We start from the raw sequence: 20671 nt of genomic DNA, 5'->3' as shown, positions 1-20671 counted from the left end.
ACATTTGGCCGGAAAGCGATTCAGCTCCGACGACGAGGTGAAAGAAGATGTTCATAACTTTATGAACAGCATGGCGGCAAACTGGTATGACAAGGGCATACAAAAACTGCCACAGAGTCTACAAAAATGCATCGACAGAAACGGTGATTATGTCGAAAAACAGCTCAATGTTCAAGTTGTAAACTGATGTAAACCATTTTAGAAATAAACAGGACAATGTACTTAAAAAAAAATAGGAGACCTTACTTTTGGGGTAACCCTCGTATTTATTTAATAGTAAAGAGTAACCCACCGCCTTCAAATGTATGGTGGGACGTATAGTTCTAAATCCAAAAGCAAACACTTCTCATTATTACAGTGTTATTGGTATACAGTTGTTAATGCTTTTTAGAGGATATAAAGACACAATATATGAAAATTTCTCTAAGGTTACAGCGAACTGAATGCTTAACAATTGTTAAAATGGTTCTATATAATTCTTTTTCTATCTGGTTGATGAGAATATAATTTGTACACTGAAAAAGTCAAAGAAAAATTAAAAATGAAAATGAAAAAAGGAAAGTGCGTGGACAACAACATCCCCACCTTGAACTGGGTAAAATTGATTTTTTGAACTGAAGAGTCCGTGTCGGTGTTGGGATGCAGTTACAGCTCTACGCCCAAACCGCGGCTGCCTGTCTTGCTGTCTGCTAGCAGTGAGCGATGCCGGTCCGCGGCTAGCGGCAGGCGTGCTCATGACGGCTCACCCATCCAGAATCCACGGCTCGGCCTGTCGTGATCGGGCAAGTACACAGAAACGATTCGACCAGTCGGCTCTTCGGGTACCCAATTCACTCTGCGCCAGACTGGAGGTGACTGGCCAGTTTTTTCGTCTTCAGATGCCATGTTCAAGTGTTCAAGTAAGATAATGAACACTACACTCATTAAAAAAAACAAATGATGTATTTCCTATGTTTCTGTTGTTGGGATGTGACTTGCAACTTTCAAAAGGGTATAAGTGTATTTCATTCCAAACGGTTGTGCTACATGACTCCTGTATGTGGAGCATGTATTTATAGCAGCACCGGGACAGTGGGTCACTGTCCTAATATTATTACCCACTATTACGTCCCACCCGGTAACTATTCCCTTCTAGATTGCCAGGAGGCTACTCCCCTGAACCTCAATGACAGTTTTCTGTCCCATTATTATTCTTAAACTTCCTTCCTACCTTATGGTATTGGTTAGTCTGGCTGGAAAAACTCTATAGTGCTAGATTAAAACCAGAAATATCCTCGGTACATCCAGAAGTCATTGACGAGATTGGCTAGACGTAGTCTCTAGCCCTCTTTCAATGGCACCTACACCTCGGTAACTCCTATGATTCACACCCAGAGGAAATTTTTTCATTCTCCCATTGATTTTTGAATTTCCCGCCAATATGAGGAGGGAGTTAGACTGTGCCAGTATTCTGTGTTGGCCATCTTGGGTTGTGATGTCATAGACTGTGCCAGTATTCCAAAGATGATCAAATAAAGCTAGTAGCCTAGACCCTATGACACGAACGACATACAAATTGAGTTTTTATCAATGGTGAATATATTACTACTAATTACTGTTATTAATATCACTATTATTATTATTATATACTATTCAATGCCATGTAATTAACATTCGAATACACCTCAAAATTCCAAGTTACCACGAAAATTCGAATTTACCATGACAATTTGCACTTCACACCACATCTAAATTTCCCACCCAGAAGCCATGGAGTTACAGCACTAGCCTTATATCCCTGAAGTCACGACCACGTGACTGGATGTAGCATTGTCATTAGTTCCTACCAATTTTTTCCCCCATGACATCAAAATTTCGAGCGCAAGTTGGTGACACCAAAGTTAATTAGGTCAGTCAGTCTCCACGCGTCAAGGTGAGCACATGCACAAGAGCAAGTTTAGTGGAACATTTTACAACAGGATAACACACTAAAATTAAGGAAAACCATCCCATGTCCATCCACACCAACAGTTCAGAACAGGCTGTCCGATTTTTCTGGTTAACTTTTTATGGAAGAGGTGGGGAGCGCAGGAGCCCTGCCTCCCACAAACTGACTAAATAAAGAACACACAAATTAAATATCATAAATAAATAATACATCTTCTGCAATGTAATTGACATTGATTTCAGTTTCATGTTGTGAGAATCTTTTAGCCTAGCACAGGCTGAGCTATTTTTCCTGATAATTTGTTTCTGGGAGGGTTGGGGGAAGGCTGTGGACGACAAGGGGGATGGATGGGGGGGTTGCTGATTTGTCACAGGGGAAGTGGGAAAGAACCCTTCTGATGGGCTGGTGCTTTATCAGAGGGAGAGAGGGAAAGGCCCTCCGATGAGGTGAGGATTTCCCAGAGGCGAAGGGATAATTAATTGATCAATTTAATTAATCAATTAATTAAGTAATTAAATATTAGTAGTGTACTTGAGCCACGATTATCTCACTCTATCGCAGAGGTGTCAAGGGAAGGGTGAGATGTGGTAAAGGGAGTATGTGTCGACGTTCCCATTGTGTGACAAGACCACAGTGGTGCAGGGCAGAGTTGAAGTGAAATTTGGTCCAATGCGACCTCATTAAGCCACGTCACACCTCACATGAACCTCTGAGCGCTGGCTTTTTTTCATAGGTGTCTACACTTTGTTGTCTGACGTGTTGCTGTCCCTGAGGGTGATGTCGCAGGGCGCCACATTTTTGTTTCGTTACAGAAGAAGATTGTAGGCACATTTGAATCAAATTTCACAATTCTGCATCGCAAAGGCGGAAAAATGACATGATTTCAAAAAAAGTAACTGTATAACTATTTTGCGCACTGCAGATACCAGTAGAATTACGTAAGTACGTTACCATAAACAAAAAACCAGCTGGTACCATTCAGATGTTACTATACAAATAACGAAAGCACTCTGAAAACAAATCAGTCGAAATATTCAGTGTCGTACATCAGTGTCTCAGTAAGCTCGAAGATCAAAAATTTAAGAAAAAGTCATAGAATTTCTATCAAAACTGAATCCTTAGACTGACACCGATTTGTAATTGAGGCCAAAAAATGGTGTGATTTTTGCACATTTATTATTATACTCATACAATCAGGGTGTAATGTATCACTGTACAATAATGTAATAGTGGTAGTATTCGTAGTAGCTTTATTCATCTGTAGATTTCTTTTTGCAAGCATATAGGACATGTCAAAGTATTTACAAATTTAGATCAATTTAAAATAAGCTAATTCGTACACACATATATTTACAGACTTCTAGTTAGAGACAGTCATTAGATTTACTCCTGGTATACAATATTTTTTTACAAATAATTTATTAAATAATTTAATGCCACACTGTTCACTCATATCTCACTATCAGTCACTGCACACACTATACACGCGTTGTTTCATAACACTTCACTCACTAAAAACACGCATACACACACACACACACACACACACACACACACACACACACACACACACACACTGGTGATCTCTGGACCATTTTTTGTACCGTAACTTCCCATTTGATATCATGAAAAACTGAGTCAGCATCCCTACATAATCAGTGAGCTGTTGAGCTCAGAAAGAGGAAGAGTTGTTAGTATTGAGCTATGCATAGCTTGGGGGTAAGGATTTCTAGAAAGGAAAAAAAGAAGGAAAATCTTAAAGTGAAGGTGTTATGTGGGATATTTTATAATCATTATTGTCATTATTTATTTGTACATATTCTTTATCAAACCCCTACTCTGTTGTAGCTAAGCAATCCTTCAATGTATAAAATGCATTGCATAACAGGTGCTTTTTAGCTGCCTTTTTAAATAAGTGTTTTTTGGCAGCTTCTTTAATCTCTTTGGGTAATTTATCGTACAGTTTTATTCCTTGGTAGAAAACACTGTTTTGAGTTTTATGTTTATTTTTTCTTGGTAAATGTAAGTTGAGTCTATCTCTTGTTGCATGGTCGTGGGCAGAGCTGTTTGTGCAATAATTACCAATGTTATTTTTGATGTGTACAACTGACTGATGTATTCACATGGAGCAGTTGAAATCCCCAGTGTTTTGAACAGATATTTACAATGAGCTCAGCTAGTATTTTTGGTTATTATTCTCATGGCTCTTTTCTGTAGTTTGAAAATTGTGTTCATATTTTTTGCATTTCTTCCCCAAGACAGAATGCCATAGCTAATAATTGAGTCTACATATGAATAGTATGTAACTAAAAGACACTGCATGTTACACACTGATGATAGGATTCTAACAGCATAACATGCTGATGACAGTCTGTTTGCAAGTACCTTCGTGTGTTCACACCACTTCAACTGTGAATCAATATTCATTCCTAGAAATTTTGCATTTGTTACACAGTCTGTAGAGGTGCCATCTATATTTAATTTAAAATTGTCATCTTCTCTCTTCAAACTGAAATTCATCGCATTAGTTTTCTTTAGGTTCAATGTCACTTTATTGATTATTGAGCAGTCATAAATTTACTTGAGAGTTTCATTTGCTTTCTCAGCAAGGAGTTCTCTTGTTTTCTCAGTGACTATAACAATGCTGTCATTAGCGAAGAGGGTTTTTTCACCATGAGTACCACTGCTGGGAAAGTCATTGATGTATATCAGGAACAGTATTGGTCCTAATATGCTACCTTGTGCTCGACTGCATCAAACGCCTTTGAAAGTTCCAAAAATATGCCTGTGACACACTCATATTTATCAAGGGCATCAAGTACAACTTTTGTAAGTTCTACTATGGTTGACTCCATATTTTTGTCACTTCAGAAACCAAACTGTGATTCGCTTAAAGGATTGTATTTATTCAGGTAATTCATTAATCTGTCTTTCATAATTGCTTCTATTATTTTTGAGAATGCTGACAGCAGGGCAATGGGCCAGCAATTTTTTGTGTCTTCTGTATTACCTTTCTTAAGCAAAGGTACAACTCTTGCTCGTTTTAACTAGTCTGGAAATGTCCCTGACGTGAAGGATTCATTTATTACATTTGTTAAGGGGCCTTGTATAATCCCTATGCATTGTTTCAGTACACACATTGGTACTTCGTCTAAGCCTACTGACTTCTTATTTTGTAGTTTTTGAATTGTTTTACTGACTTCATTCTCTGTGGTTGGAAGTAACATAATTGTATTTAATGCAACATTATTTACAGGTGTTATATTTGTTTGGGGGAATTTTTGCTGTAACTTCTCTGCAATACTTGAAAAATGCTCGTTTACATAGTTTGCTAAGTGCTGTGGATCATTTATTACTTTATCTCCCTCCCTTAGCAGTATGTTATTCTGCATTTGTTTGCCTCTCCCCTCTTTCCTTTTTTATAACATCCCAGACTGCTATGCTTTTATTCTCTGCATTATATATTATTTTGTCATTAAATGACTTTTTTACAGCAATCAGCACCTTCCTATTGATCTTTTTGTATCTGTGATAGAAATGTAAGAATTCTGGATCTTTGCGAATCTTTTTCATGGAACTGAGATGTTTAAGTGTTTGGGAGTGCGGCGGCGCGGTTCTTTCCGTCCCATTACGACGAACCTGCACCTACCTGTGAACATTGTCTCAGCATATCATCAGTAGGGTAGCCGAGCGAAACCTAATGTACTTCGACGTGAACCAGGCTGCAATTAAAGTTTTCACACGAAATGAAAGGTTGGAAATTTTGTCCTCAATTAATATATTCTGAAACTTAGGTGAACAAGTATCACTGCCAAGCCCGTGCTAGTCTTAACAAAGTCACTCACAATCCCTTTAACTCGTGTTAGCTAGTTTATAGTGTTGCATTTCCCGAAGACGTAATAGCTACAAAAATACTGATTGTTTTTGATTGAGAATGCTCGCCAAATACTAAGTCTGTCGGTACCAAATGCAGTCACAGTTTTTAGCCACCGACATGTTCAATAAGCCACGCGGAGTTTATGTATTTTCTCGTCACAAAATTCACTTAAAAATTCCGAAATTTCTATACTCCCATCGGAATAATTATGCTGTCACTTTACCACACTTTTTATGTATGAAACACTGCTAGATCGGGCAACTTCTCGTTTCCATCGGAACTACTACTACACACGTTTGAACTGTTTCATGGCTAGGCTTCCACTCTTCTCTAGAATACTCTAAGTCTTCTCTACCAGCTGAGAAAGGCGCGCGAAGAATATTGCTTTACCATTGGTCAGTTTACTCAACAGCCAATTGCAAAACAACACTCTCCCGCGTCAATCCACGCTTTTCATCAATAACCAATCGCAAAATAGTAAACCTAACGACTGCACTTTTTTCCGACGTAATTATCTAATATGCTGAAGATTTGCTTATGCATAAAGTTATTTACTATTGTTATTTATACCTGAATTAACTTTCCCTTTACCATAAACTTACTTTACAAATCTATTCTTCAAAAATCCCCTTTGTTCATATCCATACTTCTTCGAAATGTTCAAAATTGTTCAAATGGCTCTGAGCACTATGGGACTCAACTGCTGAGGTCATTAGTCCCCTAGAACTTAGAACTAGTTAAACCTAACGAACCTAAGGACATCACAAACATCCATGCCCGAGGCAGGATTCGAACCTGCGACCGTAGCGGTCTTGCGGTTCCAGACTGCAGCGCCTTTAACCGCACGGCCACTTCGGCCGGCCCTTCGAAATGTTCCCACACTAAATCCTACTACATAACTCGTTAAACAATTATCTTCATATTAACCTTAAACCACACTCACGCATCATTCATACTGCTAAACACATTTATAACATTTTACATACACAAAAAGATATAATAACACTTTATGAAAATACTAGAACAGTTTATGAAAAACATTCTATTACTTTAGTGCACTTTACTGGGCACAATCGAAACTAAATCAGTCCCCTATCCAATACTGTTCTCTATCGGCTGCTACATAAACTACGTGCGCGTCCAGTCTCGCGTCACCATCTGTCAGTATCCAGCTCTGAGACACACCTCCCACTTAACCGCCTCCAAGGCAGGACCGATATACGGCGCCACGCCTCAGGAGGACTTCTTAATACCTGCTATTATCCATCTGTTTTTGTGAGATGTTGATACAGACATGCATACATTTGGAAATGCCTTTTCAAAGTTCAATTTAAACAATGTGCACAATGTAGAGAATTTCATATTCACATTGGTTTCCTTATACACTTCATCCCAGATCTGTTTTTCTAGTTCTTTTGAAAAATATTTTCTTTTGATTTCTGATAGATGTCGTTTGTAGACTCGTAGTTTAGGGAATGATTCCATGCCTGACTTTGCTGTTGTAATTTGACAGAGATGGTCCGATTGTCCGAGATCTTTTACTTCTACATCATATTTTTCCCTGTCCATATTTCTGGCCACATGGTCAATTACTGATGAGGTCGTTGTGGTAACCCTTGTTGCACTATTGGCCAATAGGGACATGCCAATACTTTGAAGGATGTTTATGAAAGTGCTGCTGGATTCATTTATGATGTTAGTGTTGATGTTAATGTCCCCACACAGAATTACATATACATCCTATATTTTTGAAGTCGTAGATATTGAATCAGTGATAATTTACATATGCTATAATACAGTAATTATTAAGTTTTTTCATTTTTAAATGTTGTATATAATTGTGTATACTATAACTGTATTGACACATGTAATGCCTCAGATGACCTTTGCGGTCTCTATAATAATGAAAATACACTTAAAAACTTGATGAAATTTTCCAGCAGTACCCAGAACCGGTCAGCCCAGAATATCAGTGGCCTCTGCAGCCCTCGTAACTGCTTCCTTGCGCGAGTAACGGCTCTACGGCTGCCGTGTGTATTTTCGCGGTGCTCAGTGGTGCGTGCGGTTCCTTGTTTACCTTCTGCTTGCTGGCCGCTACCTGCGCAAGCAGCCGTCCTTAGCCAGCCCAGGAGCCGCGCATTTCAGAAAATCCACTCCGGCTCCCTTCTGCGATAATTACTTTTCTCAAACATCTTCCACTTCGTGCATCTAATTTTGTTTTCCTCTCCGAACGCGTTCCCTGCAATCGCTTGCAAAGGCGGACTCTGGTTGGATTGCTGTTAAACCTTCTCATATAGTACAACTCTCATGTCGGAAACCTGGCAACAGCAATTTTGCACGATGGGAAAAATCAGAAGCAATCGATAACTATGTTTACTACGGTTACTGTTATCCTGTGGCTCCCTGCAGTGCATCTATGAAGTGGGCAATTAGTTATTGCCTCTGACTGTCTGAGGCACATTGTTCAGTTTATAAATGGTTTTTGTGCTTGATAGATGGCACTCCAGTTTAATTCAGTTGACTGATCCCAGTACAACCTCAGATTGTTTCCTGACAGCATCTAATCGATAATGTTATTAGAAATAGAACAGATGGGCAAGATCATTCTACACTTACATCCACATTTATACTCCTCAATCCACCCAACGGTGTGTGGCGGAGGGCACTTTACTTGCCACTGTCATTACCTCCCTTTCCTGTTCCAGTCGCGTATGGTTCGCGGGAAGAACAACTGCCGGAAAGCCTCCGTGCGCACTCGAATCTCTCTAATTTTACATTCGTGATCTCCTCGGGAGGTATAAGTAGGGGGAAGCAATATATTCGATATCTCATCCAGAAACGCACCCTGTCGAAACCTGGACAGCAAGCTACACCGCGATGCAAAGCGCCTCTCTTGCAGAGTCTGCCACTTGAGTTTGCTACTCCGTAACGCTGTCACGCTTACCAAATAACCCTGTGACGAAACGTGCTGCTCTTCTTTGGATCTTCTCTATCTCCTCCGTCAACCCGACCTGGTATGGATCGCACACTGATGAGCAATAATCAAGTATAGTAATTATAGTATTGTGTATCAATTCTCCCGATACAGAATCTATTTCTTGCTTATTCTGTGATGGTACAACGCAAAAATGGAAATTTTGCAGCTCTGTGTTTGAACAGCATTTATATCAGTGAGACTGTTTGGTTATGTTGTCCAAACAATGTGCAAATTTCCCCAACTAGTGAATTAGCACTTGCATGCCAATAGAAGTTAAGAATAGCTATTTATGCCTTGGAATACACCCACTAATATAAGAAACAAGATTGAAGGATAATGCAAACTGATTAGAATAGGGATAGAAGGAGCAAGCCTACCCAAGACTGCAACACAAAAGGGGGAAAATCATTTAATAGTCATGCTTTGCTGAAAATTAAACACGAATTGTGTATTATCAGCTCCTCGTTTGATTATTTCCAAATGTGACGGAAAATACCTAAGCCGAATCTGTAAACTTTGAAAGATGACTTTTAATAGCAGTGGTTCATTATTGTCAATGACGTACAAATCTCTGTCTTTTGATCGATACTAATTAGTGCAAGTTGTTCATCTCGCACGCCGGAAGTTCTCAGAGAAAACTGCATCCGCAACAGACATATTTTGCAACCTGAAAAATCACTTGCAAAAGGTAAGTTCCAAAGCGACATGCTACTGCAATGTTTCCCTGAGCTTATCAGATTCTACGGATCACATTAGCTCGTTGAGCTGTTTCATCAAAATTGTGACATTGATTCCAAACCATATGGCAAGTGTATTGCTCCAGGAAACAGGAAAAATAAATTATTTTCTGCTTTTAGGTAAATTGAAAAGCCACAGTATATAACCGAAAAATAATAAGAAGCATTTTTAATTCAACCCTGGTGGCTCTGCTTACTCATAGGAACGAACTAACTTTACATATTTTCTGGGAAATGTAACATGGCACAAGGGATAAATACATCGTTTTAAGTAGGGTAAGCTGCAAGAAAGATACTTGCGGTATGCTAGAGCAACAACGCGATAAATAAGAGCCCTTTTGAAACGAAACTAAAACACAATATGTCTGGTAATATATATTACCACCATATCAAATCTTCCATTCCGTACACTAATCAAAAACCCGAATAACTGCTTGAACATGGTGTGCACCAAATCAGCGCCCCTGTCCCACGAACATCTACCAGAAGCAGAAGAATAGCACAGTGAGGGAGTTGCCGCCATTGTATTGAACATGAGTTTGCTTCCATCACGTAGGAAGTAGCTTTGTGCTGAGTCAGTCAGTTGTAGTCAGTTCGTGACAAAATGTTCGTGGCACCTGCAATTGTTTTTATAACGCGAGTACGCAGGTTGCACCACGAGCACCAGGTACCGCGATTTCATGAATAATATCTGTGCGTTCCTATCTGTTAATATATGTTAATCCTTATGGATAACCACTTTCTTTCGTAATATTCGCCTCCATGAATTCATTTCATTTTTCCAAACACCGCTCTGTAGGTACACGGCAAGTTTTAATTTGCTGCTTAGAGTTTTTCATGTACTTGTCTTATCCTACAGCAAACCCATGAGATCCAAGATGAAATGGAACGTTGATTTGTGAAATAGTAAAATTTTTATACCCTAATCTATCACAAGGAGAAGACAAGGAAGAGAAACAAGTATTTAGTTTTCAAGATACAAACATCACGGACACGCAGAAATCCTAGACCTCTTTAATCATTCGCTCTGATTCACCGTACTTGACACTATCTCCAGACTTAGTGACCGTGGCAGAATTAGAAAGGTTTCAGGTGTGGCCAAATCCAAGAGGCAGTCCTGCTTGCGAATTACTGAAAGTCGCTGCGAAACCATTCGCCCAAACTCACTGTCAGCTGAACTTGGTCGAGTCGTTAGCGGTGACAGGAACATAACGTGCTTTCCCGATAGTCACATTATTTAGGTGGCGAACGTGCTGTCGTCTTCCTTCCTTTAGTCACTCCTTAAAATTCGTTTTTGGTCGCTCCTTTGTGCAACAACCTGCCCATGAGGAATAGTTCGCGAAGCACAGCAGATGGCTCAACCAGCAACGGAAAACAGAGGTCAGAAACCCCACGTGGCGTACCTCTCAAGAGTTTTGGGGAAGCCGGCGCCTTTGCCAAGACGAATCCACTAACTGCGATGCCTCAAAGGCCACGCTGAGGTACACTTTGTGATCAAAAGTACTTCATATCAGCGACCTCAGCAGTCATTAGACATCGTGAGAGGGCAGGATGGGGCGTTCCATGGAACTCAAGGACTTCGAACGTGGTCAGATGATTGGGTGTTACTTGTGTCATACGTCTGTACGCGAGATTTTCACACTCCTAAACATCCTTAGGTCCATTGTTTCCGATGTGATAGTGAACTGGAAATGGGAAAGGACACGTACAGCACAAAAGCGTATTAGCCGACCTCGTCTGTTGACTGACAGAAACCGTCGACAGTTGAAGAGGGTCGTAATGTGTAATAGGCAGACATCTATCCAGACCATAACACAGGAATTCCAAACTGCATCAGGATCCACTTCAAGTACAATGACAGTTAGGCGGGAGGTGAGAAAACTTTGATTCCATGGTCGAGCGGCTGTTCATAAGCCACACATCACGCCTGTAAATGCCAAACGATGCCTCGCTTAGTGTAAGGAGCATAAACATTGGACGACTGAACCGTGTAAAAACATTGTGTGGAGTGACGAATCACGGTACACAATGTGGTGCTCCGATGGCAGGCTGTGGGTATGGCGAATGCCCGGTGAACGTCATCTGCCAGTGTGTTTAGTGCTAACAGTAAAATTTGGAGGCGTTGGTGCTATGGTGCGGTCGTGTTTTTAACGGAGGGCTTGCACCCCTTGTTGTTTTACTATCACAACACAGTCCTACGTCGATGTTTTAAGCACCTTGCTTCCCACTGCTGAAGAGCAATTCGGGGATGGCGACTGCATCTCTCAACACGATCGAGCACCTGTTCATAATGCACGGCCTGTGGCGGAGTGGTTACACGACAATAACTTCCCTGTAATGGACTGGCCTGCACAGAGTCTTGACCTGAATCCTATAGAACACCTTTGGGATGTTTTGGAACGCCGATTTCTGCCAGGCCTCACCGACGGACATCGATATCTCTCCTCAGTGCAGCACTCCGTGAAGAATGGGCTGGCATTCCCCAAGAAACCCTCCAGCACCTGATTGAACGTACGTCTACGAGAGTGGAAGCTGTCATGAAGGCTAAGGGTGGGCCAACACCATACTGAATTCCAGCGTTACCGATGGAGGGCGCCACGAACCTGTAAGTCATTTTCAGCCAGGTGTCTGGATACCTTTGATAACATAGTGTATATCTGCACGTCTGTGCCAACTTGACGCTAGCTAGCAGCGTAGCTGTGAGATTCATGCCTTCACTGTCACTGAAATGAAATGATCGTATGGCATTGTTGGCCGGGAGGCCCAATGCGGGGGAGTTCGGCCGCCGTATTGCAAGTACTTTTAAGTTGACGCCACTTCGGCGACTTGCGCGTCAATGATGATGAAATGTTGATGAACACACAACACCCAGTCATCACGAGGCAGAGAAAATCCCTGACCCCGCCGGGAATCGAACCCGGGACCCCGTGCGTAGGAAGCGAGAACGCTACCGCAAGACCACGAGCTGCTGATGCTACCTCAGACACCAACGCCATTTTTCTGCCCTAAAAGAACGAGCTTGTAAATTTTCTTCGACACGAAGTTACCTTTTAATTATTTTACAAATATGTCAAAGTTTTCTGTGCTTTTGGTTCTGAGTGGTGATTTGTTTTACCAGATGATCGACATGTTTTCAATATTTATTTGCATTTGCGTCTTCCATGATTCACTTGAAAAACATTGGAAATGCCAGTTCACTCCGAGTGAAAGAGCGAGAGCGAGAGAGAGCGAGTGAGAAATAGAGAGAGAGAGACAGAGAGAGAGAGAGAGAGAGAGAGAGAGAGAGACAGAGAGAGAACGAGAGAGAGAGTAACGTCGAGTGTTACAGAACATACATCTATTTCATTAATAAGGTAGTCTCAGAACCTGTTAGACAGCGAGAGTCCCTTTTAGTCGTTGCTTTCTGCAGCAGCCTAGCTATAAATTGTAAATGACAGGAGGTGAATCAGTTGCTTCACACTTTGGAACTCCACGTCATGATAAATGTCGAAAATTTTGGCCTTTGTGGTGTAGCTTAGATCTCTGAATTATAACAAATCGTGCCAAGAAGTACGTGTTTTTATAACTCTTCAATGTTCTGTTGCCTTGAAATGGCATATTTTCACGAGTTGTGATACGAAAATTTTCAACATCGGAATCCAATATTGCGCTTCCAAAGCACCCCACAAGGGATGCTAAAGAAAGACGATAGCAGTTACTGCGGTTTTCGACAGAGCGTGTGACGTGAAAGCGACGTCTCGTGTGCATGAAGGCTTGTAAACTGAGAGTTACCAGCTTCCGCCACACCGGTAATGATGGCAGAAAACAAAATTCGACTACCGCTACACAACCAGTAGTTGCTGCTAATGATATATAGGCACACTGGGTCAGTTAATGGTAACAATTTTGCCAGGGTGCTAGATTAGAATCACAAAATACAGAATTACTGGTACAAAATGCCAGTTCAATTGTAGCATGAACAAATAAGTTCGAAGGACAACAAAAAGCGCAAAATGTCAGGTTACAGGGAAATTAGAAGTATAGAGTGCAAAATAAGATGCTAAAGATTCAAATTTCACTGATTTAGTTATTGTGTATGAAAATTCCCAAAAATAAGAGATTTGAGCAACAAACACATGTATTACAAGCAGCTAAAGACCTGCTCGCTGAGGACCTTCAGGATCACGGCAACGAATTCTTCAACCGTTTAGAATCTCAGGCTCTGGGCTTGAAGACTGTAATCTGGTTTCGCAGGACAGAGCGGATCAGGTTGTGGAAAGGGGCCCAAATCAGTTGCTGCTAGTTGCACAAACATACATACTTTATTTGGCTAAAACACTTAATCACACATGCCCTTAAAAGTATTCAGGAACAATATGGCTGAAGGCCAGAACACAAGTTATTATAATTGTCTTATGGAATACACATGACTGAAGGCCTTACTTACAAAATTTTACATAAATACTCGGCTGAAGGCCACACACTGGACGTAGAAGAAGTGAGGCTTGAGGCCTGGATAACAAGAATTTCCAATAGAGAAGAAAATTTAAAAAGGTTCTGAACAAGTGAATTTTGAAATTTTAATTTAAGATGGATGAAGACCTTATCTTAAAAATATTTGACATAAAAGTTCAGCTGAAGGCCGTATACGGAACGTAGAACACCTCAAGGCTTAAGGCCTGGATAACAAAATTAAGATAGAAAGGAAAATTTTCAATCTTTCAAACGATTTTCCAAATTTTAATTCAATTCAGCTGAAGGCCTTGTCTTAAAATATTTCACGTGAAAGTTCGGCCGAAGGGCACATACTGAACATTAAAACAAACTAAATTAATGCACGGCTGAAGGCTTCGCACAGTACTTGAGACTAAAAGAAAATCACGATTTAAAACAACAGAACAGTGCTGCTCAGAAGTGTTGCAAGGGTCAGCCTGGGGAGGATGGCAACACGACCTAGAGATGGCTGAAGAACCAACCAACAACCTAATCAATTCCCTTCCACCCGACCAACGGCAAAAAAACGGAAAATATCAACGAGGCCGAAGATACCAGCAGCACTACGTCTTGAAAATTTGCGTCTAAATACAGTCAAGGCACAACAACCACTCAAAAATATGAGGAACACCTAAGTCTGTCGAACTACACGCCTTGCCGGACAGCATCAGCATGGCGAGGAAACACACACTCGCTGCTCTGACCCAACCGACCGACTGCCTACTCCAGTACGCAGACAGCATTCGTAACTGCTCAATGAAAATCACAGAAGCTACACACAGTTCCTAGTAAACACTTGCACCAAGAACTCAGACAATCCTAAAACCAATCACTGTAGAACAACAAGGAGAAATCACAAGTCGACAGACACAGAGAACCCAGAAGCGGTCGGCGGCCAAATACACGTCGTCCGGTGAGACGATCGACCGAACGACCAACCAAGGACGTCTCCACTCATGTCATGTGTGTCAGCACGGATAGGGCGAGTCTTAGCTATCCGGACCTTACTACAGCTCCATCCCGACTCAAGTCGATGTCCGTTCGGAACTGGGAGACACGGCGACCCGGGCACACTGGCTCGGACCCAACCATGCAGAGGATCACTTGCCCATTGGAGACCCAACATCTCTGCACAAGGAAGGAACCGACCCACGTCCGGCAAGATGTCCAACTGACGAGGCCAAGAAACGGTCAAAAGACCAAATACACGTCTCCCGATGAGACGGCCGACCGAACGACCAACAAACGGTCGTTACCGCTCCAGTCTCCTCCCATCAGACAGTGCATGTGTGTCGCCAGCGGTCGGCGCGTACTGGCTGTCCGCACCTCACTGGCGCTAGGTCTCAACCGAACTCCGACAGAGGACGACCCGGAAATAGTAGCGGTCGCTCCAGAGATAGTACGACAGTGCACTTATCGATAAGCGCTGCTGCTGCCGCCTTTCACGGGCAAACAAACCAGCAACTTAGTGACGGCATTAAATCGAATAAGAAACGAGGCGGGGGTACCGTAAAGACAAGATGACAAGCAATAAACGGCATGAACACGACCCGCGCACGGCTCAAAGACAGTGAGAGATATTGGACAATGTGCTTTTAGAAAACAAGGAGGCCTTGACTGAGAACGATCCAAGTTATATGCTGTAGGTGAACATGTTAGTAACCATTGCTCCTCAGATGGTCATGATCAGAGGGCTAAGCTAGAGTCGATGAGTGATCAGGGGGAAGTGGGGGAGGAGGCCTGTAGGGTTATTTCTGGGGATAGCTAGTTGTTGTGCGGCAATGAGACAAGAGCATATCTTACCAAGGGATAGAAGAGTTTAAAACAGTGGTTACGGAAAAGACTAAAGAACGGTATGTGGAACTAGAGCAAAATCTGATTAACAAATTAGGTAAAGAAGTTCTAAGTGTCACGGTGGACAGGTAAGTATCAACAGTTGGTGTGGTTGTGTCTATGTCACTAGTTCCAGAAGCAGATTCAACTACAGAGAAGGCCGCTTCAGGCAGCGACGGGGAACAGGGTGTCGTGCTTGAAGTACATGCACCATAAGCTGTCCCTTTGCCGGACCGAGTGGCGTGTAAACAGCAGCTGCGGCCTGTGCCAGCGGCTGAGCCTTTGAGTGCAGTTCCCCTCCCATGACTGCCACAAAGTCAGAGAGAGCAAACCAGATTGATTCTTACGTTTTGACAGAGATGGATATGACGATTCCAGTCGGTTCGAACCTCCATACGAAGTCCTGTTTACCAGCACTTGTTACGTTTCCGAATTACGCACGACCCTCAACCTTTTCGTTCTCATTTGTCCATTACTTCACCAAACTGGGAAAAATTTAGTGGAAAGAACTGAAAAGTCCATCTAGTCGACGCTTTTTCAGTATTGTCCAATAAATATTAGTCCCCGGCAACTATTGAAAGTATTCTTCCGGCTCCAGATTTTCGAGGTGATTCTTTGATGGAAAATCACCTGACATAAGATTTTCTCGCTCACTACTGGAACAGAACGTGTCAGCAGGGGTCAGAGGCTCTCTGATGGCTGGGCTGGTATACAGCTGAAGAGGAGAAACTCTCAGAGAGTTCTTACTGTGTAATGTATCAGCAGTACCTCACCTGGACCCGTCACTAGATCGGAAAGAGAAAGAGACAATTCCGTTGGTCTGTCAGAGAATACCTGAAAGGGCTTGAAGGCAGTTGCTGGCCGTCCCCTCGGAAATGCTCTCTTTCTGGGATGATTCCCAAGTAGAGCGCTGGTCTGTCAGAGAATACCTGAAAGGGCTTGAAGGCAGTTGCTGGCCGTCCCCTCGGAAATGCTCTCTTTCTGGGATGATTCCCAAGTAGAGCGCTGTTTTTGCAAGCTGATTAATAAAGGACAAGTTCGCAGTAACAGCAGATCACAGACCTCGAAAAACCAGGACGAGAGGAGACCCAGCTGGATGAAAAACCATTTGTGTCAAAATCAAGATAATAAATACCGACCGCTTACACAAAACTAGAGAAATGTTACGTAAGTGTAGTTTTAAAACTCTAGGGGAAGGAAACTCAGATCAGACTACTGATGGCGCACAGCGCTGCAAAGTGCAAGAGAAAGAGTTTCACCAGTGGCCGTGGTTTCTATTATCGAAGTTGCTCCTATTGCCCGTGTGAAGTGATCTGAGAAAGGAGAAGAAGTGCCCACAAAATCCTTTAGAGGACTTGTTGGCGGAAGAACATCAATTATCTGAACAAGCGCATCAGAGCCCCTAAATCGAGCTTCATTGCTTTGAAACCACACAATAATTTCTTATTGATACAGCCACGCCTGTCACCACAGTTTCAGAAGGATTCTTCAGCAGTCCGAAGGAGCGAGCCAAGTTACAGGTTTTTCCTCTTACAGCAACTCGCGCTAGATCCAAACAGGTTAATGAACAAATTCAATTAGGGTTATCCATACAGGAAATTACGTGGCTTCAGCCCTTACTTGTCATTAGTAAGCTGTCACTACTCATAATGTTAGGTGCTGACTCTCTTAGTCTTGCAGATGCTGTTACTGTCACACCTCGGATGGACTTTCATAGACACAGGTAGCGGTCTGGGTTCCCATGGACAGACGTTCCCCACCCAAAGCCTGCTGGAGGTAGACCTGGAGAGTAAAATAAGCGAGGGAACTTGTTTGTTTCGGAACAGCAGTCTGTATCGTCCAAGGAATTTCGTACATATGCAGCAGTTTTTCACTGTAGACCTGGTAGGTCGTCGACGTATACCTATCACTTTTAGGTTAAGGAATGAGAATAGTTTTATTTACATCTCCATCCCATTCCCCTGTCAAAAAACAACGTGGACATCGACCAATTGATGAAGTAGAGAGTCATTAGAAGATCAAACAGTACATATAACAATACGGTGCTCAGTGTAAATAAACCACGGGCTAGAATCCAAATAGTGTTATATCAAGTTCCAATTACTGAATGGGACCAACCATAAGCTGTCGATGACATGCTGGCGCGATTTGAAGTGTCTAAATACTTTACCACGCAGGATATGATCACGTCGTAATGACAGATACCCTTTTTGGAACAAACCATGAAATATACAGCGCTTCTAATCAACGGCAAGAAGTATGAATAAACAACTGTGTTGTTGGGGTGAAATCTTCATGTTGCTATGTTCATATGCGCGCTAGATAAGGTATTCGACCTGGACCTCTCTAACCGATTCACACTGTATGTTGATGGGTTAAAATGGTTCAAATGGCTCTGAGCACTATGCGACCTAATTTCTGAGGTCATCAGTCGCCTAGAACTTAGAACTAATTAAACCTAACTAACCTAAGGACAACACACACATCCATGCCCGAGGCAGGATTCGAACCTGCGACCGTAGCGGTCGCTCGGTTCCAGACTGTAGCGCCTAGAACCGCACGGCCACTCCGGTCGGTTATGTTGATGGGATAGAAATCTCAAAGAGTTTCGAAGAGCACGGGAAACCTCTGCGAGAAATGTTCCTAGTCATGGATGAATCTTGCTGACGTAACCTTTCAACAAGGAAAATGTAGGTTTGCCTGTCAAAAGGTAAAATTCTTACAAGGGAATGGTCCAATAAGACTTGTCGAAAGGTACCCTAAAAATTTTTACACAGGAAGAAAACGAAAGAAATGCACTGCCAAAATTGTAGCTGATACGAGGCACTGCAAGTATTCTGTAAAAAATGTTGAAGTTACACTTTTTTGCCGCGCGAACAGCTTATAACAGCGGTTTGTACAGCCCTGCCCGCTTAGCGCGCGACCCGGCGGATCACTCACGCAGCGCCGCGTAGCGGAATTATCCAGAGTTCACAGACACCAATTTTAAGCACCTAAAGCCTGGTTTACAGTGGAGCGGCTGGAAGCAAATACGAGCGAACTAGCATTTGCAGAAAATGCACTACCATTCGCTTGTATATGAGTAGGATCGTTTATACTAAAGGGAACGGAAGAGAACAGGAGGTAGTGAACATTGCCTATGAACGCTGTATTATTAGTTTTTAGTTTCTGGAGCTAATATTCGGCATACAGGATACAACTCTATCTTGTTAGAGCCACAGTGCGAAACTTTACTATTCAGTGAGGATTATTTTGCATGGCGAGCCCACTGTTCTTGACGGTCTATGCAAAATGGTACAGGGAAAGAAGAATGTAAGTGAATCAGTTTGTAATGATGCGTGACTGCGTGGAGATCGTGCACTTTACACTGGTTTCTCATTAGCGTTGAGGGGAAATTTATAAACAGAACATTAATTACCGACATCGAGCATCACCTTAAGAGGTGACACAGCTAGCGTTTCCACTACTCTTGTAAGGTCTAATGGTCATATTCTTCTTTTACTTTTTTTCTTTTTTTTTGCTAAAATAAAAATGGTCTACTGTTAAAGCGCCTGCTTCGTGATCCAGAGAGTGCGGGATCAAATCCCGTTCAGACAACAACCTTTACACTATGATTTTTCACAGGTACTGGAGTTGCCACGAAGGACGTGTGGTTCGAACTCCACGTTAAACTGCAGGTCTCCATTTTCCGATCAGGTAACTGGGGAAGGTTAGGGACTTGGCGTCCAGCTGAAAGACCTGCCAGAGGCCTACCGGGTACACCACACAGAATTCTCATTTGCTCGTACTTGTTAGCTTGTTTGCTCTGGTGAAAATCCGGCTTAAACTACACAAACATTTTTTGAATAACTTCACATCGACAGCTCAATTCTTGCACATGTATTTCTAATAAAAGTGGCTAGCAGAGAAAATAAAATCATGGCAATGTTTGATGCCATAGACGGCTTCCATCAACAAGGACTTGTAATTTGTTGAAATGAAACGTGTCTTGCAGTACCACATTTTATAACAATCCCTGTAGCCCATTGCTTATAATAATGTTTGAATGTTCTACATTTGGCTATAAATGAATCATTTCTTTGTTTATTCTCTGTAGTCGTAACAAGAATGCGAAGTGTCTATTGAATGACAAAAACAAATATTTTTCTTGTACCAGGCACACAGAACAAAGGAAAAATTGATGCAGTCAGGCACTTCGCAGTAACCACCAGCTTTGTTTAGACAGAACTGGGATGGAGTCAGAAATGGTCCCAGCCGTTGTTCTGCATATTGCGCTGCGTACCAGGCACACTTGACCAAATTTGTAAGGCGTGGCGAAGAAAACTGGTGATATGCACAAATGAATGGAGCTTAAGAATACTGTTCCGCTGACAAACCTGAAATGAGAGAGGTACCGTAAATTATGTTGTCTGATAATTTCCTGAAAAACCCTTTGTACTGCCGAAAAATTGCTTTTCGAGAGGTTGAATCGCACTGGTAATTCCAGGTGGAAACCACATTACAGCTATAGCATTACAGCATGGTCAGACCATGAATCCAACAAAAGCAATGAATTAGTTTCTGCAGCTGGTAGGAATACGTTTAGAAACGAAATGTTGAACATTATTCTTTCCCATTTTTCAAGATTTTGATAAGTCGATTACAAGAGTTTTGCAACTAAACGGTCCATATTTTTATTTTTGGTCATAATTTGCCTTGAGGGTCTTGAAGACAGTTATACAGTTGCGAAAACAGTAAACCACTCATACTTATCACTGACATTACCGTATATGGATGTGTCATTGCATTCATTGATTGGGTTATTGATCTACACAAACGATTTCCTACTGAATCTGAGAAGCTCTCTT

This window comes from Schistocerca americana, chromosome 1 (genome assembly GCF_021461395.2).
Source record: "Schistocerca americana isolate TAMUIC-IGC-003095 chromosome 1, iqSchAmer2.1, whole genome shotgun sequence".
Taxonomy (NCBI): Eukaryota; Metazoa; Arthropoda; class Insecta; order Orthoptera; family Acrididae; genus Schistocerca; species Schistocerca americana.
The sequence above is the reverse complement of the archived record's forward strand: the minus strand, read 5'-3'. Positions refer to the sequence as shown.